Source organism: Nannospalax galili, unplaced genomic scaffold (assembly GCF_000622305.1).
Source record: "Nannospalax galili isolate Female #2095 unplaced genomic scaffold, S.galili_v1.0 scaffold1200, whole genome shotgun sequence".
In the NCBI taxonomy this organism is placed as follows: domain Eukaryota; kingdom Metazoa; phylum Chordata; class Mammalia; order Rodentia; family Spalacidae; genus Nannospalax; species Nannospalax galili.
In genome coordinates, this window is record NW_008347131.1 from 278,117 (window position 1) to 293,041 (window position 14,925).

The window sequence follows — 14,925 nt, forward strand, 5'->3', positions numbered from 1 at the left end:
GCATTGCATGACACACACGCACTCGCATACATGCAGGCAATACACTCATACACATAAAATAAAAATAATAAAATATTTTTTAAAAAATTAAAGAATGAACTCACTGATTATACAAATCTGTTTCAGATATCAGAGACTGAGATGATTCTTTTTTAAAATTAAATTTTTTTTTATTTATCTGTGTGTGTGCATGAGTATATGTGGGTATATGGGCCTGTGTACTCTGAGGTCAAAAGAGGGTGTTGGATCCCTCTGAATGAGTGTTATGTAAGTTTGTGGTGCACCTGACTTATTACACAGCATCTGGGATCTAAACTTCAGTCCTCAGGATTGCACTGCAAGTGCTCTTAACCACTGAGCCACAGCTCCAGTCCCTAGAGCTTGAGATGATTCTTTTTGGTTGTGAGCCTGAGCTTTTAACAGCTGCACCAGCTCTCCAGCCCCTGAAATGATGCTTATAGAGATTTGTATCTTTGCTCCTAATTGTATGAACACTTTCTATAAATATTCCTAATTATTGGATTCTTCACCAAACAAATATCACAATCCAAACATAGTACACCTTACTTTTATTTTGTTATACTAGGGATTAAATCCAGGGTCTCATGCATATTAGTCAAGCCATCTACTATTAGACTATACTTCCAGCTCTATTTTGGTTATTACTTCCTTTTCTTTATTATAACACAAAGACAAAACTAGACATGTAAAACCTTTATAATTCAACAGATTTTTGGGCAGCAGTAGTGTCCTTAACATAAGGAATGACTTAGTAAATATCACATATGTATATGAATAAAAAGTGGAAAAGAACATGGGGAAATAATGCATGTATTAGAAGGTAGCATTTCTTACGCTTCAAGAAAATCTTGCTGGCATTGTGGCATATATCTATAAGCCCAGCACTCAAGAAGCAGAGGCAGGAGATGAACTTAGACAGGCTCACTAGATTTATAAAGTCCTTAGAAACAATGCCTAGAATAAAATTAAATAAAATGTACAATGTTCAATAAATATTAATTCATCTATTAGATTTCTTTTATACTTAAAAAGGAAAATATATAGTATCCATCACACTGGTTGCTTCTATCTCCCTGTGTTCTTAGTTGTCCACGCAGTATTAACTACAGAAAGAAAGATCCCCTGAGCCAAGACCTTTCATTTAAGGTCAGGCTTACTGAGCTATATAACTCACGTACAGTAAAATTCATTCTGTATAATACACAGTTCTGACAAACACAGAGTCACATATCCATCACCATAATCAAGGTCATCTTCAACAACAAAATTTCCCTTGTGATCCTTATAGTTAATGCCTCACCTCACTTCTAGGCAACCACCAATCAGTTCCTATAGTATAGCCTTTTCAACAGTGTTATATAAAAACATCATATGCTGATATGTTGGTTTTTGAGCCTAGTTTCTTTTACTCAGTATAATAAAACTGAGATAAAGGGCAGGGGTGTGGCTCAGTGACAGAGTGCTTGCCTATCATATGTATGCACTGGGTTCCATCCCCAGAAATACCAGAAACAAAAAAATAACAGATCATCCATGTAGGTGAGCAGAACAGTAGTTTCTTCCTTTCTGTTCTCTGTTGTAAGATAAAACACATTTTCCTCTGTTTACCAGTGAAGATACTGACTTGTTTCCTCCACATTTTGAAAACAATGCTATCAACCATCCCATAGAGGTTTCTGTATTTCCCTTGGGTAATAACCCACGAGTGGGATAGCTAGGTGGTATGAGTTCCAGGGCAGTTGGGGCTATAGGGAGACCCTGTATCAAACAAAACAAAACAAAACAAAACAAAACAAAACAAAACAGAAAAGGAAGGAAGGAAGGAAGGAAGGTAGGAAGGAAGGAAGGGAAGGCCAAAGGGGCTGGAGAGATGAACCAGTGGTTAAGAACACTTATTGGTCTCCAGTCCTTAACTCCAGCACCAGACCCTCTCCAGCCTCTATGGGAAATGCATGCATGTGGTACACTTACATGCAGGCAGGCAAAACACTTATGTACATGAAATAATAAAATCTTAAAAAAAAAAATTTCAGGGGATATTCTGAAAACTCAACATAGAAGGTCAGAGGATATTCGGAAAACTCAACATAGAAAAGGCAGAGAATATAATCAGGGATGAAAGGAAGGAAGGTTGCCTGAACAATGATAATGATTTAGTTCTTTACTTAGGAGTATAGGTGCTTGCTTTTAAAAAATTACAGCACCTGGGTGTGGTGGTGCATGACTTTAATCCCAGCACTCAGGAAGCAGAGGCAGGCAGATATCTGTGAGTTCAAGGCCAGCCTGGTCTACATAGTGAATTCCAGGCCAGCTGGGGCTACAGGGAGACCCTGTCTCAAAAAAAAAAAATTACAGCATATTTTTATTTTTATTAAACAAACAATAAATCATTTATTTTATGTGTATGTATGTATGCCTGCATGTATATAAGTGTATCCATGTCCCACAAAGCCCAGGAAGGTCAGTAGAGGACTTTGGATTCCCTGGAACTGGAGTTACAGGTGGTTGTTAGCTGCCATGTGGGTGCTGGGATTCAAACCTGGTCTTTTGCAAGAAAAAACAGTGCTCTTAACTGGTCATCTTAACTGGACATCTCTCCAGCTCCCTCATTTATTATTTTTAATATATTAAATACTATATGAGTTTTAAAATAGGAGAACTTTGTCTTATAATATAAAAAAATACTCTGTAGTGGCCGGGCATGGTGGCGCATGCCTTTAATACCAGCACTCGGGAGGCAGAGGCAGGAGGATCTCTGTGAGTTCAAGGCCAGCCTGGTCTACATAGTGAGTTCCAGGGCAGATGGGGCTACAGGGAGACCCTGTCTCAAAAAGACCCCCCCCCGGCAAAAAAATACTCTGTAGTATTTAAGTAGAGGTGTAGGAAGGCAAATGTTCATTATTTTTTCACTCTGAGAGGCATACTGGACTAGAAAGAAAGAAAGAAAAAAAAAAAAAAATCCTACAACTTTTTCCCTGACACTAGTTGTAAAACTTGGGGCTTTAGTGTTCTCATGTATAAAACCATGAGTCTGTATTTGAGTCTTACCACTCTAAAATGTTAGGAAATGGTATCTGACAACAAAGAGCATGTTTTCAACATCAAGTTTCTCAGCACTGGCAAAAACTGCAGCTGTATTTTCCACCCCTTGATTAACTTACTGTGAAGGAGTGGCAGTTTGCTTTATTCTAGCATTATAGAAATAGTAACAATTCAGGGGGCTGGAGAGATGATGGTTCAGCAGTTAAGAGCAGCAGTCCTCTTGCAGAGGACCCAGGTTCAATGCCCAGCACCTACATGGTAGCTAACAACTATCTGTAACTCCAGTTCCAGGGGAATCTGACATCCTCTTCTGACCTCCTTGGGCACTGCACGACACAGGTACACTTACACATGCAGGCAATACACTCATACACATAAAACAAAAATAATAATAAAATAAGCCGGGAGTGGTGGCGCACGCCTTTAATCCCAGCACTTGGGAGGCAGAGGCAGGCGAATCTTTGTGAGTTTAAGGTCAGCCTGATCTACACAGTGAGTTCCAGGACAGCTGGGGCTACAGGGAGACCCTGTCTCAAAAAAAAAAAAAAAAAAAGGAAAAGAAATAGTAACAATCCAAACAGCTTGCATAAATCTACATTCTAGGAGCATGTAAGATGATTCAGCAGGTAAAGACACTTACTTAGCAAGCCTAGCATCCTGAGTTCAATTCCCAGAATCCACATAAAGGTAGAAGGAAAGAACTGACTACACCAAGTTGTCCTCTGGCCTTCATGTGTGCACCATGGAATGCATACATGCACACACACAGTAATAAATCTGCATTCTCTCATCATTTCCCTTTCTCAGACACTCACTTCTTGTAGAATATTTTAATCCCAAATCAAAATAAGGATTCAAACCAGGCACAGTAACCCATGCCTATAATCTTAGCACTTGGGAGGGAGAGGCAAAAGATCAGGAGTTCAATATCATCCTTCCACAGTTCCATAGTTTGAGGCCAGCCTGGGCTACTGAACACATCTCAAATAAATAAAAATAAATATAAATAAATAAATAGGCAAGCAAGCAGAAGAAAAGGCAGGGATTCACACAGGTGAATCAAAGGTAAAATTCCATTATCAACCTCCTAAGTCTTGCAAAAGCAGCAATTTGATCCAGGGGAAAAGAATCTGGCCCAAGAGAAACAAACAACAGTTCAGGAAATCACAAATCTGAATTGTACTTTTTTCTTACACACAGTTCTGAAGAGTTTCTGAATCATCTCATCACATCTAGAGCAATATGTGGTACTAAGCAGTTAGCATCGATTCAGAGCAGACTTTCCTATGGCCTGTACATAAGTTGCTAGACCCAGCTGAATAGACTACTATCAATCATCACTGGAAAGAGATTTTAAAGTGTATCTTTAAGGTCCAGAACCATTTTCACTGGAAAATTCTACTAAAATAAAGAATTAGTACCAATAATACTGAAAATTTCCAAAAACATCAGAACACTACATCTCATAGAAGTTTTCCAAACTCATTCTGCCAAGGCCGTACTCTGATAGTAAAGCCATACAAAGACATTGTAAGAAATTATAGACCAACATCCTTGATGAATATGAAAACCCTTAATAAAATAAGAGCAAGCTAAGAATTCAACAGCACATTAAAAAGACTACACATGATGACCAAGTGGGTTTATTCTTGAGTTGCAGGAATGAACCAACATACCAACATTAAAAAAATATTAATAAGCGAGGCGTGGTGGTGCACGCCTTTAATCCCAGCACTCGGAAGGCAGAGGCAGCGGATTTCTGTGAGTTCAAGACCAACTTGGTCTACATAGTGAGTTCCAGGACAGCTGGGGCCAAAGGGAGACCCTGTCTCAAAAAGACAAAAAAAAAAGGAAAAGAAAATATCAATAGACAACAACAGCGTAAAGGGCAAAAACCACATGATAATTTCAACTGATGCACACAAAAAAAGCATTTAATAGGATTTAATACCCTCTCATGATTTAAAGGCAAAACCAAAATAAAATAGGGGCTGGATTAGTGGTTCAGCAGTTAAGGTTAAGAGCACCTGCTATTCTTCCAGAGGACTGGAGTTCAGTTCCCAGCACTCATGTCAGAAAACTCACAATCATTTGTAACTCCAGCTCCAGAGGCCACTTGCACACGGAAGTACATACCTACAGTTAGACACACACAGCCAAAAATAATAAAAATCTTGAAAAAACAAAATATTCAACCCACTAAAAATAGAAGTAAATTCTCTCAATGTAAGTCATTTATGAAAAGCCTCAGCTAGTATCATACTTAACAGTGAAACACCGAAGAAGCTTTTCTTCTTTGTTTCGGTCTTTTTGAGACAGGATCTCCCTATAGCTCCAGGTGGCCTGGAACTCTCTATGTAGACCAGGCTGGCCTTGAAATCACAGAGATCCGCCTGTCTCTGCCTCCATAGAATTGACAATCTAAGAACAATTAGACAAGAAATAAAAGGTATTCAAAATATAAAAATAAAATTACTTTTTTCTTTTCATTTTTTTGTTTATTTTTGAGACAGAGTCTCATGTAGCACAGGCTGGTCTCAAACTCCCCAGAGTACCCTTGAACTCCTCGTCCTCCTGTCTCTACTTCTCGAATGCTGGTGTGTCCCAATGGCTCAGACAAAATGACCTCTCTTAGATTTAAAAAAAAAAAAAAAACACCAAAAAACAAAAAAAAACAACCCTAGAGCCAGGCATGGTGGCACATGCCTTTAATCCAGCACTCAGGAGGCAGAGGCAGGCGGAGCTCTGTGAGTTTCAGGCCAGCCTGGACTACATTTCGAGTTCCAGGCCAGCTGGAGCTACAGGGAGACCCTGTCTCATAAAGACAAAAAAACTCACCAAAACCCCCTAAAAACTACACACACACACACACACACACAGAGTTAGAATAGGCTCAGCAAAGTCTCAGTATATAAAAATCAGTATGTGCCGGGTGTGGTGGCGCACACCTTTAGTCCCAGCACTCAGGAGGCAGAGGCAGGTGGATCTCTGTGAGTTCGAGGCTAGCCTGGTCTACAAAGTGAGTTCCAGGCCAGCTGGGGCTCCAGGAAGACCCTGTCTCAAAAAAGATGAAAACAAAAAAAAAATCAATATGCAATATCAGATACATAACAATGAACAATCAAAAGAAAAAAAATTGCCAAGCATGATAGTACAGGCCTTTAATCCCAGCATTCAGGAGGCAAAGGCAGGCAGACCTCTATGAGTTCAAGCCCAGTCTGGTCTATATAGCAAACTGGAGGTCAGCCATACACTGAAAACTATAAAACACTACTGAATGAAATTAAGGAAAGCAAATGAGTGGGAAGATATCTGAGTTCAGAAGATTAAACAATACTAAGATGAGGCTGGAAAGAATGCTTATAGTTAAGCACACTGGCTACTCTTGCAGAGGAACTGGGTTTGAATTCCAATACTCACAAGGTGGCTAACGACCATCCGTAACTCCAGTTCCAGGCCATGGGCACTGCATGCCACGGGTGTACTTACATACATGTAGGCATGACACTCATACACATAAAACTAAAAGTTAAAAATATATACATTAAAATGTCCATGATACCCAAAGCAATTTATAGATCTAATGTAATTCCTTTCAAAATTCCAATATCAGTTTTAGGGTGGTTTTTTTTTTTTTGTTTTGTCTTTTTGAGACAGGGTCTCCCTGTAGCCCCAGCTGGCCTGGATTCGCTATGGAGACCAAGCTAGCCTCAAACTCACAGAGATCCACCTACCTCTGCCTCCTGAGTGCTGGGATTAAAGGCATGCATCACCAGTTTTTTTTATAGAAATAAAAGAATTCACCATAAGCCAGGTGTGGTAACTTGGATTTATATCCCAGCACTTAGAGACCGAAGTCATCCTAGGATACATAATGAGTTTTAGGACAGTCTGAGCTACAAAATGAGACCTCATTTCAAGAAACAAACAAATAAAAACAAGGAATCATCTCAAAACTCACATAGAATTTTTTTTTTTTTTTGTCTTTTTGAGACAGGGTCTCCCTGTAGCCCCAGCTGGCCTGGAACTCACTATGTAGACCAGGTTGGCCTTGAACTCACAGACATCTGCCTGCTTCTGCCTCCCAAGTGCTAGAATCAAAGGTGTACATCACCATGTCAGGCCTCAAAACTCACATAGAATTTGAAAGAACTCTAAAGAGTCAAAACAACTAAAAAAATTTTTTTATTTATTTTTATTTTATGTGTATGCATGTATTGCCTGCATGTAGATAAGTGCACCCATGTTGTGCAATGCCCTTGGAGGTCAGAAGAGGCTGTCGGATCCCCTGGGACTGGAGGTACGGACAGTTGTTAGCTGCCATGTGGGTGCTGGGATTTGAATCTGGGTTTTCTGCAAGAAAAGTCAGTGTTCTTAACTGCTGAGCCATCTCTCCAGCCCCTCAAAACAATTTTTAAAAAGAACAAAGTTGGAAGACTCTCACTTAAAGACCCAGCATGCAGTCACTAGGAAGAAAACAAGTAGAATAATGAAATAGAAAGCCCCCAAACATATTGTCTTAAACACAGTCAAGTATTCATCAAAAATGGGCCAAAATGTCCAATGGGGAAAGACAGCATGTTCAACAAATAGTCCCAGGAAGACTGGATATCCACATGCAAATGAAGTTGTACACTAATTTTACATCAAACTCAACAATGGTTTTGTACATCTGATAGAAAAAAAAAAACACAGAGCATAAAAGATAAAGGACGAATGCAAGTATATCAAACTTAAAAAATTTTTGTGTATCAAGGGATAAATCAACAGAGTGAATTTATTTATTTTTATAGAATACATTTCTATAGAATAAAGAAAATACTTGCAAATCACTTGATGAGGGTTAATGTTTAGAATATACAGGGGTTGAAGAAATGGTTCAGCAGTTAAAAGTGCTTGATTCTCTTGCAAACTGAAGTTTGGTTCCCAGCACCCACATTGAGTGGCTCACAATCACCTGTAACTCCAGCTCCAAGGGCTCTTATATCCTCTTCTGGCACCCATAGGCATACTAACATGTTGGCACACATATACATAAATAAATTTTTTTTTTTTTTTTACTTTATTTTTCGATTTTTTTGAGACAGGGTCTCACTGTAGCCCCAGCTGGCCTGGAACTATATAGACCAGGCTAGCCTTGAACTCACAGAGATCTGACTGACTCCGCCTCTACTGGGATTAAAGGCATGTGCTACCACACCTGGCCTAAAATTAATCTTTAGAATACATGACTCTTGTTTCCTCATGATCATGCACCAATCCTGGCTCTTACAATCTTTCTGCCTCCTTTTCTGCAATAGTCCCTGAGCTGTGAGTAGGTGAGTTTTAATCTGGAGTCCTATCTAGGACATGCTCTCTGCAGTCTCTTATTCCCTACGTTTTGGCTAGTTGTGGCCTTCTGTGCATCATACTCTATTGCATGAGGAAGATTTGTTGGTGAGAATTGAGAGATATATTAGTTTTCCTTCTACCCTCTGTTCTGCTATGTTCCATGAGCCTGAGGTTCCACTGCAGATGTGTCACTTAGGGCTAGACATCTCTCAGACACTTCTCTGTGTGATCAGTTGTGGCATGATCATAAGGAAACAGTTTTCCAGACCTCTGGGAACTTGCTCATATGAAGTTACAGCAACGGTGTCAGCATGTACAAGACCCATGCAAACTTGGACAAAAACGCATCATAAAATGGGCAGCAGGCCCCAACCTTAGTCAAAGAGATACTGGCAGCTAATCACTGCCAGGTGAGGGAGTTGATTGATCTTTTTTAAGGGAGAGACTCTATATAGTCTGACTAAACTCCAGTGGATGAACTTGCACTGAGGGACATCTGAGTACACAAACTTGACTCAACAAGCCTTAACATATATGACAGAATACATGAAATCCAGGGAGGGGCCTATGGCGGGAGTGCAGATGGAGGAGGGGGTATAAAGTTGATTAAGATGTTTTGTATGAAGTACATAAAAATTTAATTAAAAATACATTGAAAACGAAAAAATGCACATTAAAAAAAATCAAAAATAGGATTACCATGTGATCCATCAATTTCATTTCTAGGTGTGTAACCCAAAAGAATCAAAAGGATCTCTAAGACATAGTTGTACAATCATGTTCAGAGAAGCACTATTTTACTTCAGAGCAACATTATTTACAACAGCCAAGAAGCAGAAGCAATCAAATGCCCATTAACAGATAAATGGGTAAGCAATCAGTGTAAATAGAATGCATTATTATTCAACCTTAAAAGACAAGAACATTGCCAGGCGTGGTGGCACATGCCTTTCATCCCAGCACTTGAGAGGCAGAGACAGGCATTTCTCATAGACACTGAGTCTACACAGAGTTCCAGGCCAGCTGGGGGCTACAGGGAAACTCTGTTTAAAAAAAAAGGACAAGAAAGACATATATGAACTTAGTCATATAGTGAAGTGAAAGAAGTCAGTATGAACACAGTATATAAGGTATGATTCTGATTATAAGACATTCTGGAAGAGACAAACTACAAAGATAGTAAAATGATGAGTGGTTGCCAGAACGTGAGGAAAGAGAGAGCAAATAGGTCAAATACTGAGAATTTTTTTTTTCTTTTTGAGACAGGGTCTCCCTGAGGTCCCAGCTGGCTTGGAACTCACTATGCGGACCAAACTGGCTTCCATCTCCCAGAGATCTGCCTGCCTCCAAATACTGAGAATTTTCAAGGTAATAAAACTATTCTTGGGGCTAGAGAGACGGCTCAACAATTAAGAGCACTTGCTGCTCTTCAAGAGGACTCAGATTTGGTTTCCAGCACCCACATGGCGGCTCATAACTATTGGTAATTCCAGTGCTAGGGGATCTTCTGGTCTCTGAGGATACTTACATATATGCAAGGAAAATACTCATACACATAAAATAAAAATAAATAAATTAGGGTTGGAGAGAGGGCTCATTGTTTGGAAGCACTTATTTGTTCTTCCAGAGGACGTGAGTTCAAGTCCCAGCACCAATATCAGGTGGCTCAAAACTGCCTGCCTATAACTCTAGTTCCAGGTATTCAGACACCTTCTTCTGGCCTCCATGGGCACTCCCACCAACACAGATATACACATAAATAATTTTTTGTAAAAAAAAAAAAAAATCTTTGAAAAATCCTCATTTTTTTTTTTCATTCTGAATCTAGTCTATCTATACAAACAGCATAGGAAGGCACAGACCCCCTGGAGACAGCAGTCCTGTTCTCACAGTGGCAGAGGCCTATATACAAGGGCCTAGGCACTTCTACACAAGTGACACAAACATAAATCTTAGAATTTTCTAGTTTTCTTAGTTGAAGACTTCTGAGTCTACGGAGATACTGTTCACATCCAAAGACACCGAACACAAGACAAATAGTTACATTGTTTTATTTATCATATAGAGAAGACTATGTCAGTTTGGGCCACTTTTGTTCAAAAGGCTTTCTGACCATCTACTTTGTCTTTTAGTTTTAAATATGTATTTGTTTATTTTGTGTGAGTGCACACAAGTATACCACATCACACATGTGGTGGTCAGGGGCAGGAGTTAGTTCTCTCCTCCTACCATGTCTCAAAAACACAAAAACAGGGGCTGGACAGATGGCTCAACAGTTAAGAATATTGGCAGTTCTTACAGAAGATTGGGGTTCGAATCCCAGCACCCACATGGCAGCTAACAACAACTGTCTGTAACTCCAGTTCCAGGGGATTTGATGCCCTCTTCTGTCCTCCATGTGCACTGCATGACATGGGTGCGCTTACACACATGCAGGCAATACATGCACACACATAAAATAAAAATAAAAATCCCATAAAAACAAATATCAGTATTGGGGGCTGGGGAAATGATGTAGTGGTTAAAAGCACTGGCTGTTCTTGCACGGGGCTAGAGTGATGGCTCAGCAGTAAAGAGCACTGGCTGCTCCTGCAGAGGACCCAGATTTGGTTTCCAGCACTCACATGACAGCTAACTCCAGTTCCAAGGGATTTGTTGCCCTCTTCTGGCTTCTTCCAGCATTAAACACACAGGCACACTTACACACATGCAGGCTCCTTCTACCTTCAAACTCAGGTCATCAGGCTTGGTAGCAAGTCCCTGAACCCACTTGAGGCATCTTACTGGCTCTGGTCTTGTTTTTAATTTTTTTCAGACAGGACTGTACCTAGGCTATCCTCAAACTCATTATATAGACAAGGATGACCTTGAGCTCCTGATACCTCCTGCCTCTTCCTCCCAAGTACTGAATTACAGCTACGCACCACCATGCCTAGCTGATCACCTACTTTTGTTCTAGATATTGTCTGAGGTACTGATATAACCTTCCCACAGGGGGAAAAATGTATGTTCTGCTTTTATTTCTGAAGACATCTGACAGAGTAAACAAAAACCAAAGAAAAATGAGGTAAAAGGCACCAAGGCAGCTAGCTACTCTAATGGTAGCTTAGAAAAATGCTTCTTTGAGGGGCTAACATATAAACTTAAACCTGGATTAAGCCTATAATACAGACTTGAAGTAAAAGGAAAATGGGAGCTGGGCGTGGTAGCACACGCCTTTAATCCCAGCACTTCGGAGGCTGAGGCAGGTGGATCTTTGTGAGTTTGAGGCCAGCCTGGTCTACACAGCGAGTTCCAGGACAGCTGGGGCTACAAGACCCTGTCTCAAAATGACAAAAAAAAAAAAAGGAAAATGGGGTGGGAAGTTCCAGGCAGAGAGCAGCAAAAGCAAAGGACAAAATGAAGCTTAATATATTGGAAATGTATCAAGGAGGCAAGGCTAAGTGTACTGATAGGAACAACCTAAGTAATGTATCTTTGAATTGAAGATCTAAGAATATGAGAATCATTTAAATTCTCAAACTTTCCCAACACTGACCACTAAGAATTTATCATAATCAGATTAACATCCCAATTTTAAGCCAGATATGGTAGAGAATGTCTGCAAATCTCAGCACTGAGGTGGCAAAGGTTGAAGGGTTGCCACAAATTCAAGATCAGCATAGTGGGTTTCAGGCTAGTCAGGCCTACCTAGCAAGGTCCTATCTCAAAACAAAACACAACTGCCAATTTTATGCTCTCCCTTATCTTACTGTACTCACAGCTGCCCATAAGGTAAACACCATATATTTTTTTAAATTTGCTTTCATTAAATTTAGTTGTATTTCATATAGAATATCTCAATCTGAATCATCTTTATAGCTCTATCCCCATCAGCACCCTCCCACAGCCCCCCACTGCAACCCATATACTCTGTCCTGGGTGTTAAGGCCCACTGTAAACACCATATTTTAAACTGACCCCCTAAAAAATGACCATGCCTGTTATCCATATTATTACTTTATATAGTATGACCATAAGACCAAAAAGCCCTGGCTGCTAACTTGGATTCAAATTCAGATTCTATCAGTTATATGACTTTGAGCAAGTTGCATAATCTTTCTCAGTTCCCTCATCTGTAAAATACAACAGGGTGTTTTAAAAAAAAAAAAGAAAGATGAAATGTGACACAGACATCATTCAGTAACTATTAGCTACTGCCAGTAAAAGTACTTGAGAATTTACTTTGTTCAAGGCTGAGCCAGAGGGATAAAAAAAAACCCTACAATTTGCTAAACTGTTTGAAAGATAAATCTGTCAAATTCCCTTAGGTACTTTTTTTTCCTGGCTTACCACTATCTTTCTTGAATCTAGAACAATGCTTAACATCCAGTAGACATCAATCTCAGTATCTGTTAAGTGAATGCATGAATGAATGAGATCTATGTCAGGAGTTTAACACAACCTGGTTTTGCAAGAATATGAGGTTTTCATTTGTTCTTGAGTTTTGCTGTTTTGGTTTTTTTTTTTTTTTTTTTTAAGACAAGCTTTCACTCTGTAATCCAGGTTGGCCTGGAATCCACTATGTAGCCCAGGCCGGTCTCCAATTCACAGCAATCCTGCTTCAGTCTCCCACATGTTGGGATTATGGGCATAAGCCACCACCCATGGCAAGTTTTCATTCTTCATCAAGATTTTTAATTCTATCTAAAGGTACTGTCAAAGAAGCTATTTTTTAATTGTTTCCTTCAAACCCAGGTGCTGATAATATTAAGGTATTCATATTTACTGAACTGCTAAAACTGAACTGTCAGCTTTAGACTGTATCTATAATGGAATTACCACACACCACTCTTCAAAATTCAAAGGTGATTATCAAAACTTTATAAGTAATAGAGAAGAAAAGTATATGGCATGCTTTGGAATACCTTTGCTTGTCATCACCTTAAGTGAACAGCCTTTAAATACTTGTGTAAAATTATGTGGCTAGAGAGATGGCTCTGCAGGTAAGGGTGCTTGTAGTCAAGCCTTATGGCCTGAGATCAATCCCCAGAACCCACGTGGTGGAAGGAGAGAACCAACTCCAGCAAGTTGTCCATTGACCTCGACATCAGCTACAGGATGTGTATCCACCCCCCTACCCGCCAAATAAATGCAAAAAATATATATATATATTTGTTTAAACTTTGTGAAAAAAATTTTTCCTCACAGGTTTACCAACTAGGTTTCATTTATGTTGACAAATTGATTTCTCTTTTATCTATATCATTAGATTTCATAACATTACAATTTGTCCAGTCACTTTAGAAAAGTCTAATGTGATTGTTAAGATTCATTTGCTCTGTAGGTCATAGAAGGACTTTTCAGGGTGATGAAAATGGAGAAAAGAGAATTCACCTTTCTAAAAATGAGTTTTCCGCTCTATAATTATGCATAACATAAGGCAAGTCATCATATCTGGGCCAAGATTTAATGTCTTGGTTCCCAAGAGAATTAGAGTCATGTATAAATTTGGGGCAAGTTCTGCAAAAACTTCTATTGATGCTGGAATCAAAAACTCATTGTTAAGAGTCATCAACACGAATGTATCTTCTAATACATGGCAGCCACTCTGGCAACATCCCTCATCATTTTCTATGCAATAAACAAAATGGGATGCATTAAATCCTGACAATTACCACGACTTCGGGTAGCTAGCTCAACGGCAATGATTTGTTAAGAGCTAAAAAGTAAAAATCTTATTCAACGATCCTTAAAGTAACATGGCCCGCCTAGTCTTCGAGGCAGTTGCTAGGCTATTGTATTTCTCCCCAAAACCTTCAGGGCTGCAAAATACATGAACTCTACTGACACTCTTTGAGGGAGAAAAACCAAGGCATCAGGGCGGGGCGGTTAATGTTCAGAATCGGTCAACATCATCCCAGGTAGGGGATCAGGTGTGGCGGCAGGCCTGGGCATCACTGTCCTTGTCACGCCAGGAGGCGACTAGGCCCTTCACGGCCACCGCAGCCCTCACCGGCTCTTATTCATTCATTTGACAATTCGGCGAGGCGTACCCCACTACGGGCCTGCACGCCCGGTTCCCGCGTCAGTCCAGCAACACCTCAGCCTCCAGGGCGGCGCCGCCCGCGCCCCTCAAACACTGCCACCCGCACCCCGCTGCGGAGCGTTCGGCTCCCCGGCGCCCCAGCCCGGGTCTCCGCCGCACGCGAGCACCCACGCCCCCCACCCCGCCAGCCGCGGGTTCCCCGGCCTCCACCCCGCTTCGCCGCCTCAGACCTGCGGGGTTTGCTGGGCCGGGGCCGCGCGCGTCCACCGAGGGCTCCGCCTGAGCCTGAGGGTCCCCACTCGCGCGCGCCGCTAGGGCTCAGGGCGCAGGCCAGCGGGCGAGACCCACTGCCCACTCACCTCCGCCGGGTCAAAACCGAGGGGCCTGCTCTAAGCCGTTTAAAACCGCTTGGGCCGCCGCACACCCCGCAGTGTCCTCGTTGTTTATTGGTCCTCTGCGCACCGCCTGTCGCCCTTTGATTGGTCCGTTTGAAAGCACTCTGG

General features: G+C 40.8%; 1 protein-coding gene across 2 annotated transcripts in view; it reads right to left on the reverse strand.

The window, feature by feature from the left end:
- Positions 1-14,881, reverse strand: part of Ckap5 (cytoskeleton associated protein 5) — a 132,750-nt gene extending 117,869 nt beyond the window's left edge. The window contains exon 1 of one of the 2 annotated variants that reach the window (XM_029568551.1): positions 14,782-14,881. The gene's annotated coding sequence lies outside the window, so the exon portion shown is untranslated. Of the gene's footprint in view, positions 1-14,652 lie in introns of both variants that reach the window. The other variant, XM_017800747.2, reaches the window with a different exon arrangement.
- Between the last annotated feature and the right edge of the window lie 44 nt (positions 14,882-14,925).